At 38.6% G+C, this 17595-nt stretch overlaps 1 pseudogene; it reads right to left on the reverse strand.

Moving 5' to 3' along the window:
• Positions 1-1491: 1491 nt before the first annotated feature.
• Positions 1492-8620, reverse strand: LOC143573374 (wall-associated receptor kinase 2 pseudogene; annotated as a pseudogene).
• Between the last annotated feature and the right edge of the window lie 8975 nt (positions 8621-17595).

Here is a 17595-nt window from a genome sequence, read left to right on the forward strand (position 1 = left end):
ACACGAGTTAGATCTGTGAGATATAGATGTTGTTTGATGCTGATCCTTCATGCTTCCTTTATGAAATGATGAGATCTACATGTTTTTTATGTTCTTTTTGAATCCGAGATATTTTCGAGATGAGAGATTAATTGGGATTGAGTTTGAAAACACCTTATTGGCTTATTGGTTTTTTCAAAAAGCCAATAAGTTAAATGGTGTTTGGCAATCATAGAAAAACCTTTTATTTGAGCTTTTTGAAAGGGTTAAAATTTAGTTTTTCAAAAGCCTCAAATCCTAGCTTTTTAAAATGGCTTTTTGAAAAGCCATAAGCACTTTTCAAACTCAATCCCAAACATGCTCTAAGTGAGTGTTTTGAGGGTGTAATTTTTTTTTTTTGAAAAATGTTCTGCTCATAGCAAACTTGTCGATGCCAATAGCTAGGTTTTTTTGAGGGCGTAATTATGGTCAAGGGTTTGCATAAGTTATGATCCTCCAAGGCCCGCAAGCAAGCCTACAAGTACATAGTTACTATTATAGACTAACTAATTAAACAAATCATTTTGTATATTAGATATAATCGATCATGTTACAATTTGCTCGATCCGTTAAGATTTTGAGTCCTCATTTTTCTCCTTGTCGATTCATTTAGGCTTTGAATCCCCTGCTCGATCCACTTAGGTTTCGAGTCTTCGTTCTTCTCCCTGTCGATCCACAAAAGCTTCGACTAACTTGCTCAATCCACTCAAGTTCCGAGTCTTCCTTCGTGGATCACACATAACCTCTTTTCTCTTGGCTCACACAGAACCCTTTCGATGGTAATTTTAGTTCTTCGGCTATTGAGTAAATAGTTTCAAATTAGAGTCACATGTTATTTATAAGTTATCAGAAATAAAAAAATGGGGATTTGGAAAACAGTTGTTGTATATATTTCGGTATGAAAATTGATCTAAATAAATGATCATTGTACTTTGGATGGATTCGTGACTTGATCAACGTAAAAGAACCATACTATTGCGTTGGTTGATCTCAGGTCTGGGATAGGTTCTACACTTCAATCGGATTCGTTCCTGCCTTCGACCAGATTCTTTAATCTACATGATACTTTTCTGTGAAACAGGTTGGAAATGAATGAACATTCGATCGTAAGGCCCGGGTCTTGTTTTTTGATCGTTATTCTTAATTGGGTCTCCCAAACCTTCACTTGCTTCGTTTGGGAACTTATGATATTCTATGATCAGATCTTCTTGAACATGAGAGAAACTCTTTTTCTTTATTAATCAAAGAAAGACTAATACAATGAAAAGAAAAACATACACAAAAAACAATAAATATTAGCAACACTTATATAAGCAATAGTAAACTTAGGAACTAGAAAACTAAAATTAGAAAACCTAAACGAACTCTAATTCTAAATAAAATAACTTAAGCACCAAGAAATCATATTTGGTCCCTAAACTTTAGATCTCAATCATGACCGCCTTTTGATATCTTCCATACCATCCAAATACTTTTTGCATTAACCAATCAGGTCCTTCACATTCGTATTGTATCAAGTTTCACAAGAAACACAACATGTAGATACTACTAATAATTTGTGCTGAAAGAGTACTCATGATTCTCACAAATCAACACTAAAATAACCAACCTAACGCGGTTTATTTTCTTGGAACATAGTATTAGAACTACCCGAGAAAGATTCACACTCACTGGTATTATGTGGGATTAATGGAATGTCGTAAAGATCACGCTGCTCAATTTCTAGGATTAGGCTTCTTGATTCTTCATGCATTTTTTGTTCACCCCAGGGATGAGTTTTGAATTTCTTTAAGCACTCTAACTCCATTGCCACGTCTTTCATAGTAGGTCTGTCATTTCCATGTAAGCTAAGACATCTTTTTACCAGATCACCTATTCCTTGTAACTGATCAATTGTTCCTTCTCGTAAAACTCGTCGGTCAACAATTTCAAGTATGCGATTCTGTTTCACGGCCTTGACAAAGTATGTTGCTAAATTCTTTTCGTCATCGGTTCTTTCTACACAAAGGGGTTTTTGCCCTGTTATAAGTTCTGCAAGAACCACTCCAAAGCTATATACATCGCTCTTGTCGGTTAGTTGGCTTGTGTGAAAATACTCAGGATCAAGGTACCCAAGCGTACCTTGAACAAGAGTGGTGACTTGTTCGTGATCTAATGGTACTAACCTTGAAGCACCAAAATCAGCAATTTTTGCGGTGTAGTTGTCATCTAATAATATGTTAGCAGACTTGACATCTCTATGTATAATTGGCATAATAGTTTCTGAATGAAGGTAAGCAAGTGCACCGGCTACTTCAGCTGCTACTCTCAATCGATTATTCCATGATAACCAACTCATTCCACCCACTCTATGATGAATATGATGGAAAAGAGTGTTATTGGAGATGAACTCATAAACTAATACCGGGACCTCTTCTTCCAAACAACAACCAAGTAGTTTTACCACGTTTCGTTGGATCACTTGTGTAAGAATCATGACTTCATTGATGAATTGCTCTGCCTGCGCCCCGTCCACTACTTTAGACTTCTTTATTGCAACAACACCTTTATTGGGCAAAATTCCTTTATAAACTGTACCATAACCACCTCGGCCTATAATCCGCTCCTCAGAATAGTTGTCGGTCGCTTTTCAAAGTTGTTTAGTGCTAAATATTGTCACTGCCTCGCTAGTCCCTGGTGCATTCAGCTTTTGTTTCAAAAACACCCCCCCCCCCCCATTTTTCTCGAAGAACTTTTCTCGTAAATTTATTAGCTTCCTCTTCTTTATCCAAAAGTATAACGCAATCACTCCTAATAATAGTGCCACCATGCCAAACACTAGAGCTACAAGTGAAATAAAAGGAAAACTAGTTATTGGTAGCTATCTTAAACCAAAAAGCAAATTAATTTGGTAATTTGAAAAAGAAATATGCCATGTAAAGATCAATCCACATGATAGTATCTTATCACATACATTGTTATATTTAGCATTTTACAAGGTAAAATTTAACATGTTGATACGAGTACATCAAGGTGTCAAGAGGGTGTGCCATATTTTGTTTTAATTTTCTATGTAGAAAGTTAAACAAATTGTATTTGGCCGGGAATTTTATAGAATGTTATCGGGAAACCTGTCATCGAGAAAGCTAAACAGGTCATTCCGAAAGAAAGTGAAAGTTAAAGGGTGTTTCGTAAAAGAATTTAGAATTATTTACCAAATTTATTTTGGTACGCTTCTTTAGTATGATTAGAGATTATTAAAGGCTATTTAGTACCCTCAACTAGGTTTTCTTGTTTTACAAGATGTGTGTTTAGTATAAATAGAGAGTTAGGGTTATTATTTGTATTGTCAGGAATTATAATAAAAAGAGAAGAGTCGATCTTGGTTGAGATTAAATTTTGTGTCGTGTTCCTATGCCTGAATTTCCAACAATGGTATGAGTTTTGAGAGCTTATTTTTGAGAAATGTGAGTTGTCCCTTGGGGTTACAGGGCTGAGAAGACATTGATCAAAGAAAGTATGCAAGAAGGTAGTCAACATAGTGAACAGACAAATATTGAAAAAAAAGTAACACGATCTTTGAATAATAGTAATAGAAAGGAATAAGAAATTTATTTATTTATTTATTTATTTGTTATAAAGAAAGAAAGAACGAACGTGAGAAAATAAGAAAGAAGAATGAAAGAAAGAAATATATAAAGAAGTGAAGCAAACAAGAAGCAAGAAAGAAAGAAAGAAAGAAAAGTAGAGAAGCAAATAAGAAAATAGCTAGAAGAAAGAAAGTCAAGCAAGATATATAGAGATCAAAGAAATAACAAGCGGAGAAAAACAAGAAATCAAGAAGAATGAATAACAAAGCAAGAAAAAATAATGATTATGACGCATGTGGTTGTAAAATAATGACCGATTCTACGATAAGAGGAAGTGGAAGATAATTATGAAATGGGTCATCAAAAAAGTTAACACACATTGTTCTAAAGAAAGTGAAATTAAATTAAAGGGGTGTTTCGTAAAAAAGTACTTCTAGAATTGTTTAGTATGATTATTTTGGTATGTTTATTTGCGTCAAATTATTCTACAAATGATAACAAAAATGAGAAGTGTGAGAAGCCATAAATAATTGTCATGTGTCAAGTGGGGACCAAAAGAAAAAAGGGTTGAGGTAATTGTACACGTTTTCTCTCTCCACATGCAAGGCACATGTTAATACCCCTATCATTTTAAAACGTCTATAACTTTTTCGTATGATATTTTAAAAAAAAATCATCATAATAACAAGCGTTTTTTTATCTTTAATATGAGTATGATTTTTGTTATATAAAATTTAAAACAAAAATTACGTCATTGTGTCTTTTCGCACACCATTGTGTCTTTTCGCTTATCATTGTGTCTTTTCGCACTCCGTCGCGTCTTTTTTCGTCATTGTGTCTTTTCGCACACCATTGTGTATTTTCGCTTATCATTGTGTCTTTTTCCGTCATTGTGTCTTTTCGCACATCATTTTGTCTTTTCGCTTATCATTGTGTTTTTTGTCATTATGTTTTTTCGTCATTGTGTCTTTCAACTCATCATTATGTTTTTTAAATACTGATAATACCGTTGTGTAATAATAATATGTAAAAACAATGATAAAATAACAACAAATTATCTAATACATAAAACACAATGATTAATACATGTTACACAATAACATGAAACGTAAAACACAATGGTGAATATGTATAACACAATGACCTAAAATGTAAGACACAATGGTGAATACGTATAACACAATGACCTAAAACGTAAGACACAATTGTGAATATATATAACATAATGATTTGAAACGTAAAACACAATGAAAACAACATATTACACAATGAACAACAAAAAACACAATTAAAAAAACCCATTAATTATTTTTATTCTTATATAACAATATGATACTTATACTAAAGATAAAAAAACGTTTATTATTATGGTGGATTTTTATAAAAATATAATGTCGTATGAAAAAGTTATGGACATTTTAAAATGACGAGTGAATTGGCATGTGGAGAGAGAAAGTCAACAAAGGTGAGTTATTACCTTAATGTCATTTCCATCAATTTTTATTTATTAAATTAATCTTAGTCATTCAAATCTAAGATCAATGGACTGGATTTATTCTCACACTTCCCATTTTTGTTGTCCTTTGTATTTTAACTTTACCATGTTTATTTAGTAGGATAAATTAAAAATAAAAAGGGAGAGAAAAATAAGAATTGTAAAAAGGATTTGTGATTATAGAAAAACCCCTTAAAAGTAAATAAAAAAACATAACTCAAAATATAAAAAAAAACGGAAAAAAATAAAAAACTAAAGTATTTCCGCCATCATTACCGTTAAAAATAAAAAAAATTACAAAAAAATTGACACAATACCGAGATCAAAGACACAATGACAAAAATGAACAAAACAAACAATTATAACTAAAAAAGAACACATTAGATCGCAAAATATAACACAATGTTGAGTATTATAACACAATATAAAAAAAGACACAATGTTAAGAAAAAAAAGACACAATCAATGACGAAAATAAACATCAAAACACAATGATAAACAAAGAGATACAACGATTTTTTTCACTTACCATTGTGTGTGTGTGTTTTTATAAGAACGAGAAAGACGGTGAAAACATTTTTGTGTTTTTTTATTTTTTTCGTTTTTTTAATAAATTTTGTTATGTTTTTTTAATGAGTTTTTTTTTGTGTGACTATAAATTCTTCTCATCCTTCTCATTTTTGTTCCCCGTTTTAGAATAACTTGATCCTTATTTAGTATTGTAAGATTTTTTGGTATAGATATGAGCAAATTTGGTACCGAATCGTTACCAAATTAAGTTTTAAGTTTCGGGAACGGTACAGTACAGGTACTTCCCGAATTTTATCTTCAATATCGGTATCAAACCGAATATTCGGTACCGATACCAAGAATTGGTGATTTTCGGGATCGGTATTTTCGATACCGGTACGATACTGAACTCATCCCTAATTTAGTATCCTAGAATAGATTTTCTTGCTTTGCAAGATATGTGTTTAGTATAAATAGAGAGCTAGGTTTATTGTTTTGTAGTGAAGCAAGAATTATTATAATAAATAGAAAATAGTCAATGTTGATTGAAACCAAATTCCGTGTCCTGTAGAATTTGTGATCTTGCCACCTATTGTAACCTTAAAAAAAAGGGAAGAATTACCTAATGTGAATGCCGTGATTGGGAATTTTGAGCCATTTGGTCGACAACCACCTTGTTTTGTAGCGTCACCAATGTATCCTTCCCAACATGTACAATCGTGACCCCCTTCCGTATTAATGCAGTGCCCATAACAACTGATGTTTTTTTCCTTGCACTCATCAATGTCTAGCAGAGAAAAAGAAAAACAATTTAAAGTAACTGGTGGTTTTTTGACAACACCCCCATGAAAATTTAGGGGCAAAGCTTGGGTTGGATCAAATAAAACAACATATAAGAAAAATTGAATATTAATAATTCAAACAAGTAATCATTGGTTGGTATTAATCTCAACTAGTAATCTAGCTACTGATAGTTTCAACTTTTATCTTTTTTTATCAAAAACGGTCTCAATTTAACGAACCTTTAACTCTGTTTACTTTTTTATTACATAGCGCGTGATGTGACGAAAATATTCCTATTAAAAAATATAAAAAAATGTCTTTTATATTAGAAAATAAAGATTTAATATTATTACTGTGGGGCAACATAAAAATAAATCCACCCGGCGCTCTTCATCCCCAACCAGCTTCTCCATTTTATCGAGCCGCTCCCTCACCGACCGGCCACCACCGCAAGAGAATAGGTGTCGGAATTGGAAACTTTGGTGGTTGTTATGTCGCCAAAAGACATGCAACTGTGGTGTTTAGTTTGGTGGTGTTGGTAGACGGGGGTGGTTGGCCGGTGACAGAGGCAGCGGTATTATGGGATGGAGGAAGTTGGGGATGAAGAGAGACGGTAGGGATTTGGTGTTTTTTTATTATATTAAATATAATTATTTTTTTAAGATAAAATGTATTTTTTTTAAGTACGGGTATATTTTTTATTTTCGCATCATGGAAAAGCTTAAAATACATGATTCGAAACTGTTATTGTTAATAAAACTAAAAGTTATGGATGCATCGGTGTTAAACGTCCACACATGTCCTACACAACGCAGACAAGATATGCCATGAAAAAAAAATTTCAAAGGGTTTCCCTAACCTTGTCTGTTTTAACAAACAATTCGAAATACCTCGACTTTTAGAACATGTCCGAGTCAAATAACAATGATTTGAAGCACTTCTTTTTACATTATTTCGAAAACCCAATGACTCAATCGTATGAATATATAAAATACATGATTTCCAATCCTAGCAGGAAAATAAGGGAAACAAATACTCAATTTAAAGTGAGTAAACAAAATTCTATACTCGATCTCATAGATACATATAGAATTCTGCGGAAAACCGTATTCAATGAAAGTCGTATGTACGGCTTGGATAGAGAGACCCATTTTCAAAATATCAAGTAGATGAATAAGAATCTTGAGAAAATCTTTTTAATTTGTCTATCATTGATTCATTATAGACAATCCCATTTATATTATCTATGAAATTAAAACCTGAACTCTATTTATGTTTCAGTATTTCTATATCATCGGCTCTTCTTATTTTTATTGATTTACGTCTAGCCTGCTGTTCTATTTTATTTTATTTTTATCTTTTTACATAAATATTCCACATATTTTTCACATCTCGTATTTACTTATACAACTTACATCACTTTCACTTACAATATAAGACCTGTTATGAAATAACTAACACCCTCATCTTAATGTTTTTATATTTTAAAAGCTAAAAGTTGAAAGCATATATAAGATGCACACTTACCCTGGCAGCCTGGATCTAGATAAGGATTTCCTTCATACCCGCCTTTGCAGTTGCAGCGATACCCAATAGCTGTGTCATTGCATGAGCTATTTCCCTTGCACTCATTAGCATCTCCGCAAGTACGGTTTCTTTCTATTACCCATTCCAGCAGTGTAGGGATGATGGGGTCCGTGGTATTATACTTGGAAGAATCAGATAAATCTGGGAGACCACCAAACTGAAAACTTTCTTCCTCGACAAGAAACACAAAGCTGCAAGGATTGAAGGACACAACACGTGTGCGGTTGCTTGCATTATTCACAGCTTCAGCATCAAAATCTTTGACACCCCTTGGTATAGCTGTCTGGCCACAGCCGATTCCTTCGCAGTGGCCATGACGCAAATCTTTTGCTTTTTCACATATCTCAAAACAGCCAACGACGAATTCGAAGGCAACCACGCTACCCATCATGGCGATATCATTGCATCCAAGAACCGTGAGCATGTTCTTTTGAGAGAAACTGAAAGGCGTCGTTGTTAAGTTAAACCATCTAGAAAATTTTCCAGTTTGATATCCAGACTGGTCGTAACATTTTGAAGCAACATAACTGGTGACTGACATCTCATGATGATCATCTGAAATATTGTGTATTTGAATGTGATCTGCTGATCCAATGAATAGCCCAGTTGAGTTGCAGATGAGGTCATACGTAGGTGTAACACCCCGACCGATGGCGGATTATACATCGGGGCGCTACCAATTGTTTCATTATTCGTGACACTATTTGGGTGTCAATATTTAATAAATACATTTCATTGCGCATGCGCATAACACACCAAAAAGTAACATAAATCACATATAACTCATAATATTCAAATACATAAACTTGTCTTGTTATATTTTAAACTAGGTCCAAAGTAAAAGAAAACATCCTACGTGTCCTCGAGTTTCCAAAAGCAGCTACAGCAAACCTGAACATGTGTTAAAATAAAACGTCAACACTTGCGTGTCGGTGAGAAATCAAGATTAATAGATATAAATAGATAATAACAAAGCACTGCGCGCAACATGTGTATAACTGGTGTTCAACATAGTGTGTAAACAGATTGTGATCAAGCCTAAATAGATCATAGCTCATAGTTCATAACGTGCTCCAAATCGAGCAAAAACAAATAATCATTCGTGTATGTGCAAACAAACCAAGAAAATCGTAACAATAGGTCTCCCGTGTTCATCTAATGGATCCATGAAAACTTCGGAATAGGCCGATCAAAGCGGTTAATGATCCACACATACAAATATACAACACTAGTAAACGTCCATAACACATGGGTTTTGCGCACATAATTTCATAAACAAGTTTAAGACTCAAGTTGTACGAACACATGAACATCCCAAAACGTTTAAAATAAAAGGGGATTAGGTACGAGATTACTCACTTGTAAAAGGTGCGTTGAAAGATAACGTAAGAACCAACTTTGAAACAAGCGAAAGTTAACCTATAAATAAGAGGTTATTGGTTTAACGATTGGTTTTTATGTCTTGAATATATGCAAGTTACTTAAACAAATTATATATTTACCGAGATTTCTGGGCAGAAAGAAGAGAAGACGGATGCAAAGAGGGGAGTGGAGGCGTCGCTGAAGATCTTTGGCTGAGAGTAAAGGAGAAAGGTTTTGGGGAGTGTTTAAGTGTTTGAGAGTGTAGTGTGTAATTATCAAAGAAATTAGCTTTATTTATAGGAAAACCCTAGGGAACACATCCCTTGAATTGGGGAAAAAGATCTTATCAAATCAAGGCAAAAGATATCACAAGCAAAAGATATCACAAGCAAAAGATATGGTGGCAGCTGCAGAGGATGGGGAAGGCTGACAGGTTACTGTTCATTGCATGGAAAAGAAGATTTTAAAAGATTATGCCAGTTACTTTTTCTGACAACCAAGAGGGTTGGTAAGCAAGCTGCGCCGAAAGTGACCTTTCGGACAGATGTCAGATCTGGCCTACTGCGCCCATACCTTGGCAGGTATAGCACAGAAGATAAGATATTTCAAAAGCATACAGGCTGGCTTAAACTGGAGAAAAGACTTAAGTGTCTAGCGCGAGAAGGCTTGAGTGCGCGAGGGCGAAGGCAGACAGAACAATCCTTAGCGCGCCGCGGAAAGAACTTAAATCCTTAGCGCGCCGCGGGAAGAACTACAATCCTTTGCGCGCCGCGGGAAGAGCTACAATCCTTAGCGCGCCGCGGGAAGAGTTCGTCTCGCGTATCGCAGGAACAGCTGGTCTTCACGCAGGCTTCCTTGTAAGGAGTCTGGCGCGTGGAGCTGCGCAGACATCCTTAGGCGGGAAGAACCAAAGGACAAGCAAAGAGTTAAGAGAAAAAGGGGGTTCAAGGCTTAAGGGTTAAGCAGAGGGGCGGGACGGCGACAAGAGAGAAAAAGGGGCGGGACGGCGTAAAGGAATTATTATTATTATCATTATTATTATTAGTAATATATATATATATATATATATATATATATATTTGATAAATTTATAAAGATTATAATCAAATTTTAAATCTTAAAATCGGATCCGGAAACGGGTACCTGGGTCGGGTCGGATTTGGGCAGTTGTCACAGTCTTCCCTACTTTAAGAAATTTCGTCCCGAAATTTATCTCGAAGTAGGAGGCGCAGAGAAAAGGTGCGGGTATTTGATCTTCAATTGATCTTCCCTTTCCCAAGTGAACTCGGCTCCGCGCTTTGACTCCCAGCGAACTTTGACAATAGGGATGCGACTGCGCTTGGTTTGCTTCACCTCGCGATCCATAATCTCAACAAGCTTCTCAACGAAATGCGTAGACTCATCAACTTGAACTTCATCAAGTGGTATGTGGAGGTTCTCGTCAGCTAAACATTTCTTGAGATTGGATACATGGAACGTTGGATGCACATTGCTGAGCGCGGGCGGCAGGTCCAGTTTGTAAGCAACCTTTCCCACTCTCGCAAGAATCTTGAACGGACCAACATAACGAGGTGCAAGCTTACCTTTCTTCCCAAAGCGGACAACACCCTTCCAGGGCGACACTTTGAGGAGAACAAGATCACCAACTAGAAATTCGAGAGGCTTCCGCCTGCGATCTGCGTAACTCTTCTGCCGGCTTCTGGCAGTCAGCAGATGATCACGGACCTTGGCGATTTTATCGGTTGTCTCTTGAACTAGTTCGGGTCCTGTGATTTGAACTTCACCCACTTCGTTCCAACAAATCGGTGAGCGGCACTTTCGACCGTAAAGTGCTTCAAATGGGGCCATACCGATGCTGGAATGATAGCTGTTATTATAAGAGAACTCGATCAGAGGTAGGTGTGAATCCCAATTACCTCCAAAATCAAGAACGCAAGATCGAAGCATATCCTCAAGGGTTTGGATAGTTCGCTCAGACTGTCCGTCAGTCTGAGGGTGATATGCAGTACTCATGTCCAAACGAGTTCCTAACGCAGATTGGAGAGATTTCCAAAAGTGAGATATAAAACGGCCATCGCGATCGGATATTATGCTCAAGGGAGTACCATGACGGCAGACAATTTCTTTGACATATAGATGCGCAAGTTGTTCAACACGGTAGGTTTCACGAATGGGCAGAAAGTGGGCAGACTTGGTCAATCGATCCACTATTACCCAAATGCTATCATGTTTGCTTGCGGTCGAGGGTAACTTGGTGATAAAGTCCATTGCTATACTTTCCCATTTCCACGTAGGAATTTCTGGTTGTTCGAGCAAACCAGATGGGCGTTGATGTTCAGCTTTTACCTTAGAACAAGTTAGGCATTTAGCTACGAACACAGCAATATCCTTTTTCATACCGGGCCACCAATAAGTAAGGCGCAAATCTTTGTACATTTTGTCAGCGCCAGGATGAATGGAATACCGAGTTTTGTGCGCTTCACACAGTATGTCAGTGCGAAGAATCTCATCATTGGGAATCCAGATGCGATTGAGATAACAGAGAGTTCCATTCAGGTTAGGGACTAGATGCGCTTTTCACCACACGCTAACTCGGCGCGTAGGTTGCCTTTGCTGATCGATGCGCGCTGCGCGTCGCGAATGCGCGATTCAAGATTGCTTTGGATCGGCGCGAAGTGAAGCTGCGTGCGCGGCAAAATACAGTTGAGTTGACTGGGTTTACGGCTGAGCACATCGGCTACCACATTAGCCTTTCCAGGGTGATATCGGATCTCACAATCGTAATCGCTGATGAGTTCGTTCCATCGGCGTTGTCTCATGTTAAGTTCCTTTTGATCAAAAATGTGCTGAAGGCTTTTATGGTCGGTGTAAATGATGCACTTAGTACCATAGAGGTAGTGTCTCCAGATTCTTAAGGCAAATACAACTGCGCCAAGTTCGAGGTCGTGAGTCGTATAATTCTTTTCATGAATTTTGAGTTGCCTTGACGCGTAAGCGATAACTTTGCCTCGTTGCATAAGTACACAACCGAGACCTTGGTTGGAGGCATCACAATAAACGACAAGGTTGTCAGTACCCTCTGGTAACGTTAGAACAGGAGCTTCGCACAACTTTCGCTTGAGCGTTTGAAAGGCTTCTTCTTGCTTCGAGCCCCAAATATACGGTTTGCCTTTGCGCGTTAATGTTGTTAAAGGCAAGGCGATTTTTGAGAAGTTCGAAATGAATCGCCGGTAGTAACCAGCTAAGCCCAAAAAGGAACGGATTTCGGTAGGAGTGGTCGGTGCAATCCAGTGCTTGATTGCTTCAATTTTGGATGGGTCGACATGGATACCCATCTTGTTTACAACATGACCAAGAAACTGTACCTCGTCAGACCAAAACTCACACTTGGAGAGTTTGGCATAGAGTTGTTCGGTTCGAAGCTTTTGCAACACCAACAGAAGATGTTGTTCATGCTCGGCCTTGGTTTTGGAATATACCAGAACGTCATCGATAAATACGATCACGAATTGGTCCAAGAAAGGCCTACACACCCGGTTCATTAGATCCATGAAGACAGCGGGTGCGTTGGTTAAACCGAAGGGCATGACCAAGAATTCAAAATGACCGTAGCGGGTTCGAAAGGCAGTTTTGGGAATATCTTCTTCGCGGATACGCAACTGGTGATAGCCAGAACGGAGATCGATTTTGGAGAAACAAGAGGCACCTTGGAGTTGGTCAAAGAGGTCGTCAATACGCGGTAAGGAGGTTCTTAATGGTGAGCTTGTTCAGCTCGCGGTAATCGATACACATGCGAAACGAACCGTCTTTCTTTTTAACGAACAAAACCGGAGCACCCCACGGCGAAGAGCTAGGGCGAATGAATCCTTTATCGGTCAACTCTTGAAGTTGACTCGCTAATTCTTGCATTTCAGTGGGCACAAGTCGATAAGGAGATTTGGCTACGGGGGATGCACCAGGAACAAGATCAACACGAAACTCGACTTCCCGAGCGGGAGGTAAACCAGAAAGATCTTCGGGAAAGACTTCAGGAAAGTCACGCACGATGGGGATTTCATGAAGTTTCTTCTTTCCTTCATCGGGTTTGACCACATGAGCTAAGAACGCGACACATTTCTTTCGTTAAAGTCTTCGGGCTTCAGTGCATGACATAAGTTTAAGACCGTTAGATGGTTTCTCGCCGTAGATATGAAGATCTTGACCATTTTCCCGAGGAATGCGAATCAATTTCTTGGCGCAGATTACTTCGGCGCGATTTTGCGAGAGTCAGTCCATACCAATAATAACATCAAAACTTCCAAGAGGCATGGGAATGAGGTTGATTAGAAAATCATGTTCATTAAGGTTAAGCGTGCAATCTTTGATCACGGAGTTTATTAATATTGTTTCACCGTTAGCCATTTCAACTGTAAAGTTTTCGTTTAAGTTTATTCGCGGTCGCGCAAGTTTTTGTTCAAATGCGCGAGAAATAAAACTCCTATCGGCGCCAGTATCAAAAAGTATAGATGCATATTGTCCGTTAAGTAAAAATGTACCATTAACCACGTCATTATTCGCTTGCGCTTGGTGCGCGGTTATATTAAAAGCTCGTCCGCGCGCCACTTGGTTTGAAATTTGGTTAACCGGATTAGCTTGCGTAATTTGTACTTGCAGTCTCGGGCACGCGTTCCGGAAATGACTGGGGTCACCGCAGTTATAGCACGACCTGGGTCGTGGATTATGGTATGTTGATTGTGGGTTTTGCGGGTAGGTTGGTGGTGTTTGCGCGATTGGGTTGGCGGGAAGGACTCTACAGTACTCAGCAGTGTGACCAATACGGCCACATTGGTTGCATTGTCGACACGGGGTTTGAGTTGGGTGATGAAGTTTACAGGTTGTGCAAAAGGGTTGGTTTCCTGTGTAAGGTTTCTTAGTTGACGGGGCAGGGAGTGCGGAATTGGTTAAGGCATAGTTATGGACTACAGGGGGTGTTGGGTAGGTTGACAGTGGGTTAGGAGCGTATACTGGAGGTTGGTAGGCGGGTTGCTGGACAATGAGCGGGTTGGTAAGCGCGTAGGCTTGATGATTGGGTTTGCGCCTGCGTTTGAGGTTGTTACGGTTTGAGGGTTCTGGCTTGGTTTCTGTTGGTTCTGGGACAGTCTTGGTGAGTTTGGTCTTCTCGGCTCCCCGCAGGAACAGGGTTCCTGCCCTGACATGGTTGTCGCTGAGCACAGCGGCCAACTCGATGGCGTCAGAGAGGGTTACTGGGTTCCTGGCCCATACAGAATCTTGAATTTCCATGGGGAGACCCCCAAGAAACTTTTCGATGGCGCGGCGGGAAGGGGTAACTAGGTGCGGGACAAGCAAACTTAGTTCGTGAAAGCGCGTAGCGTACTCGCGCGCTTCGCCACTGTACTGTTTCAAGTTCCAAAATTCCTCCTCAAGGCGCTTTACTTCGTTGGGAGGGCAGAATTCTCGAGTCAAAAGATCATTGAATTCCTCCCAGAGCATGCTAGAAGCAGCCTCTGCGCCACGCGCGTGAGCTACTCCGTTCCACCATGTAAGCGCCCTTGATTCCAGGACACTTGAGGCGTATAAGGTTCGTCGGTCTGGAGGGCAATGGGTATGGAGGAAGGTGTTCTCAATTTTCTCGAGCCATTGGAGCATTACAGTGGCTCCTTCGAGCCCTGTGAATTTCGGAGGGTTACCCGCATTAAAGGACTTAATATTGTATCCGGAGGGGTTGGTATTATTTTGATTTAAGGCTTGGGCTATTGCGGCGGCCATTTCCTGGGAACGACGCTGCATACGTCTGCGCGAGGCTTCTCTCCTCTGATGACGGCGAGCTGATATCGGAGGCATTCTATAAAAGTTTTAGTTTTTGTTAATATCTTGGTATGGGAAATCGTTTTAGCGCAAAGTATATCATTGTAAAGCTTGTTTCGCGAAGTTAAATGCCATCAAATTTTGAAGTAAAATATGAATTTAAATGCAAACTTAATACAGGTAATGAATTTGAATTGAAAATCGACAATTCATGTATCACCATGACTTTTCAAATCTTCAATTTAAAATATACGAGTAAATGAGTATTGGAGGTTGACAATTCATGTATCACCATGACTTTTCAAATCTTCAATTTTAGAACATAAAGTTAATGGGGATTGAAAATCAACTATTCATGCATCACCATGACTTTTCGGATTTTCAATGTTAAGTCCCAACAACAAACGAATATGTAAGTAAAGAAACGAATTGAAATTTAACAATAAAAATCGAAAGATCGCGGATAAAACATGAAATCATGTGCTGCGTATGCGCAAGCATATTTTATAAATATCGAGTAATTAACAATTAACGCGCAATCATGAGATTTTCCTCATGCGCGAGAAGGGACTCTTAGGTATTCTAGGTCGTTACGTCTAACCACCTAATCCTAAAGTCACGGAGCTCTGATACCAATCTGTAACACCCCGACCGATGGCGGATTATACATCGGGGCGCTACCAATTGTTTCATTACTCGTGACACTATTTGGGTGTCAATATTTAATAAATACATTTCATTGCGCATGCGCATAACACACTAAAAAGTAACATAAATCACATATAACTCATAATATTCAAATACATAAACTTGTCTTGTTATATTTTAAACTAGGTCCAAAGTAAAAGAAAACATCCTACGTGTCCTCGAGTTTCCAAAAGCAGCTACAGCAAACCTGAACATGTGTTAAAATAAAACGTCAACACTTGCGTGTCGGTGAGAAATCAAGATTAATAGATATAAATAGATAATAACAAAGCACTGCGCGCAACATGTGTATAACTGGTGTTCAACATAGTGTGTAAACAGATTGTGATCAAGCCTAAATAGATCATAGCTCATAGTTCATAACGTGCTCCAAATCGAGCAAAAACAAATAATCATTCGTGTATGTGCAAACAAACCAAGAAAATCGTAACAATAGGTCTCCCGTGTTCATCTAATGGATCCATGAAAACTTCGGAATAGGCCGATCAAAGCGGTTAATGATCCACACATACAAATATACAACACTAGTAAACGTCCATAACACATGGGTTTTGCGCACATAATTTCATAAACAAGTTTAAGACTCAAGTTGTACGAACACATGAACATCCCAAAACGTTTAAAATAAAAGGGGATTAGGTACGAGATTACTCACTTGTAAAAGGTGCGTTGAAAGATAACGTAAGAACCAACTTTGAAACAAGCGAAAGTTAACCTATAAATAAGAGGTTATTGGTTTAACGATTGGTTTTTATGTCTTGAATATATGCAAGTTACTTAAACAAATTATATATTTACCGAGATTTCTGGGCAGAAAGAAGAGAAGACGGATGCAAAGAGGGGAGTGGAGGCGTCGCTGAAGATCTTTGGCTGAGAGTAAAGGAGAAAGGTTTTGGGGAGTGTTTAAGTGTTTGAGAGTGTAGTGTGTAATTATCAAAGAAATTAGCTTTATTTATAGGAAAACCCTAGGGAACACATCCCTTGAATTGGGGAAAAAGATCTTATCAAATCAAGGCAAAAGATATCACAAGCAAAAGATATCACAAGCAAAAGATATGGTGGCAGCTGCAGAGGATGGGGAAGGCTGACAGGTTACTGTTCATTGCATGGAAAAGAAGATTTTAAAAGATTATGCCAGTTACTTTTTCTGACAACCAAGAGGGTTGGTAAGCAAGCTGCGCCGAAAGTGACCTTTCGGACAGATGTCAGATCTGGCCTACTGTGCCCATACCTTGGCAGGTATAGCACAGAAGATAAGATATTTCAAAAGCATACAGGCTGGCTTAAACTGGAGAAAAGACTTAAGTGTCTAGCGCGAGAAGGCTTGAGTGCGCGAGGGCGAAGGCAGACAGAACAATCCTTAGCGCGCCGCGGGAAGAACTTAAATCCTTAGCGCGCCGCGGGAAGAACTACAATCCTTTGCGCGCCGCGGGAAGAACTACAATCCTTTGCGCGCCGCGGGAAGAGCTACAATCCTTAGCGCGCCACGGGAAGAGTTCGTCTCGCGTATCGCAGGAACAGCTGGTCTTCACGCAGGCTTCCTTGTAAGGAGTCTGGCGCGTGGAGCTGCGCAGACATCCTTAGGCGGGAAGAACCAAAGGACAAGCAAAGAGTTAAGAGAAAAAGGGGGTTCAAGGCTTAAGGGTTAAGCAGAGGGGCGGGACGGCGACAAGAGAGAAAAAGGGGCGGGACGGCGGAAAGGAATTATTATTATTATCATTATTATTATTAGTAATATATATATATATATTTGATAAA

The sequence above is a fragment of the Bidens hawaiensis genome, unplaced genomic scaffold (assembly GCF_021521415.1).
Source record: "Bidens hawaiensis isolate Kalapana, Puna unplaced genomic scaffold, B.hawaiensis_p1.1 tig00026395_1, whole genome shotgun sequence".
NCBI classification, from domain to species: Eukaryota; Viridiplantae; Streptophyta; class Magnoliopsida; order Asterales; family Asteraceae; genus Bidens; species Bidens hawaiensis.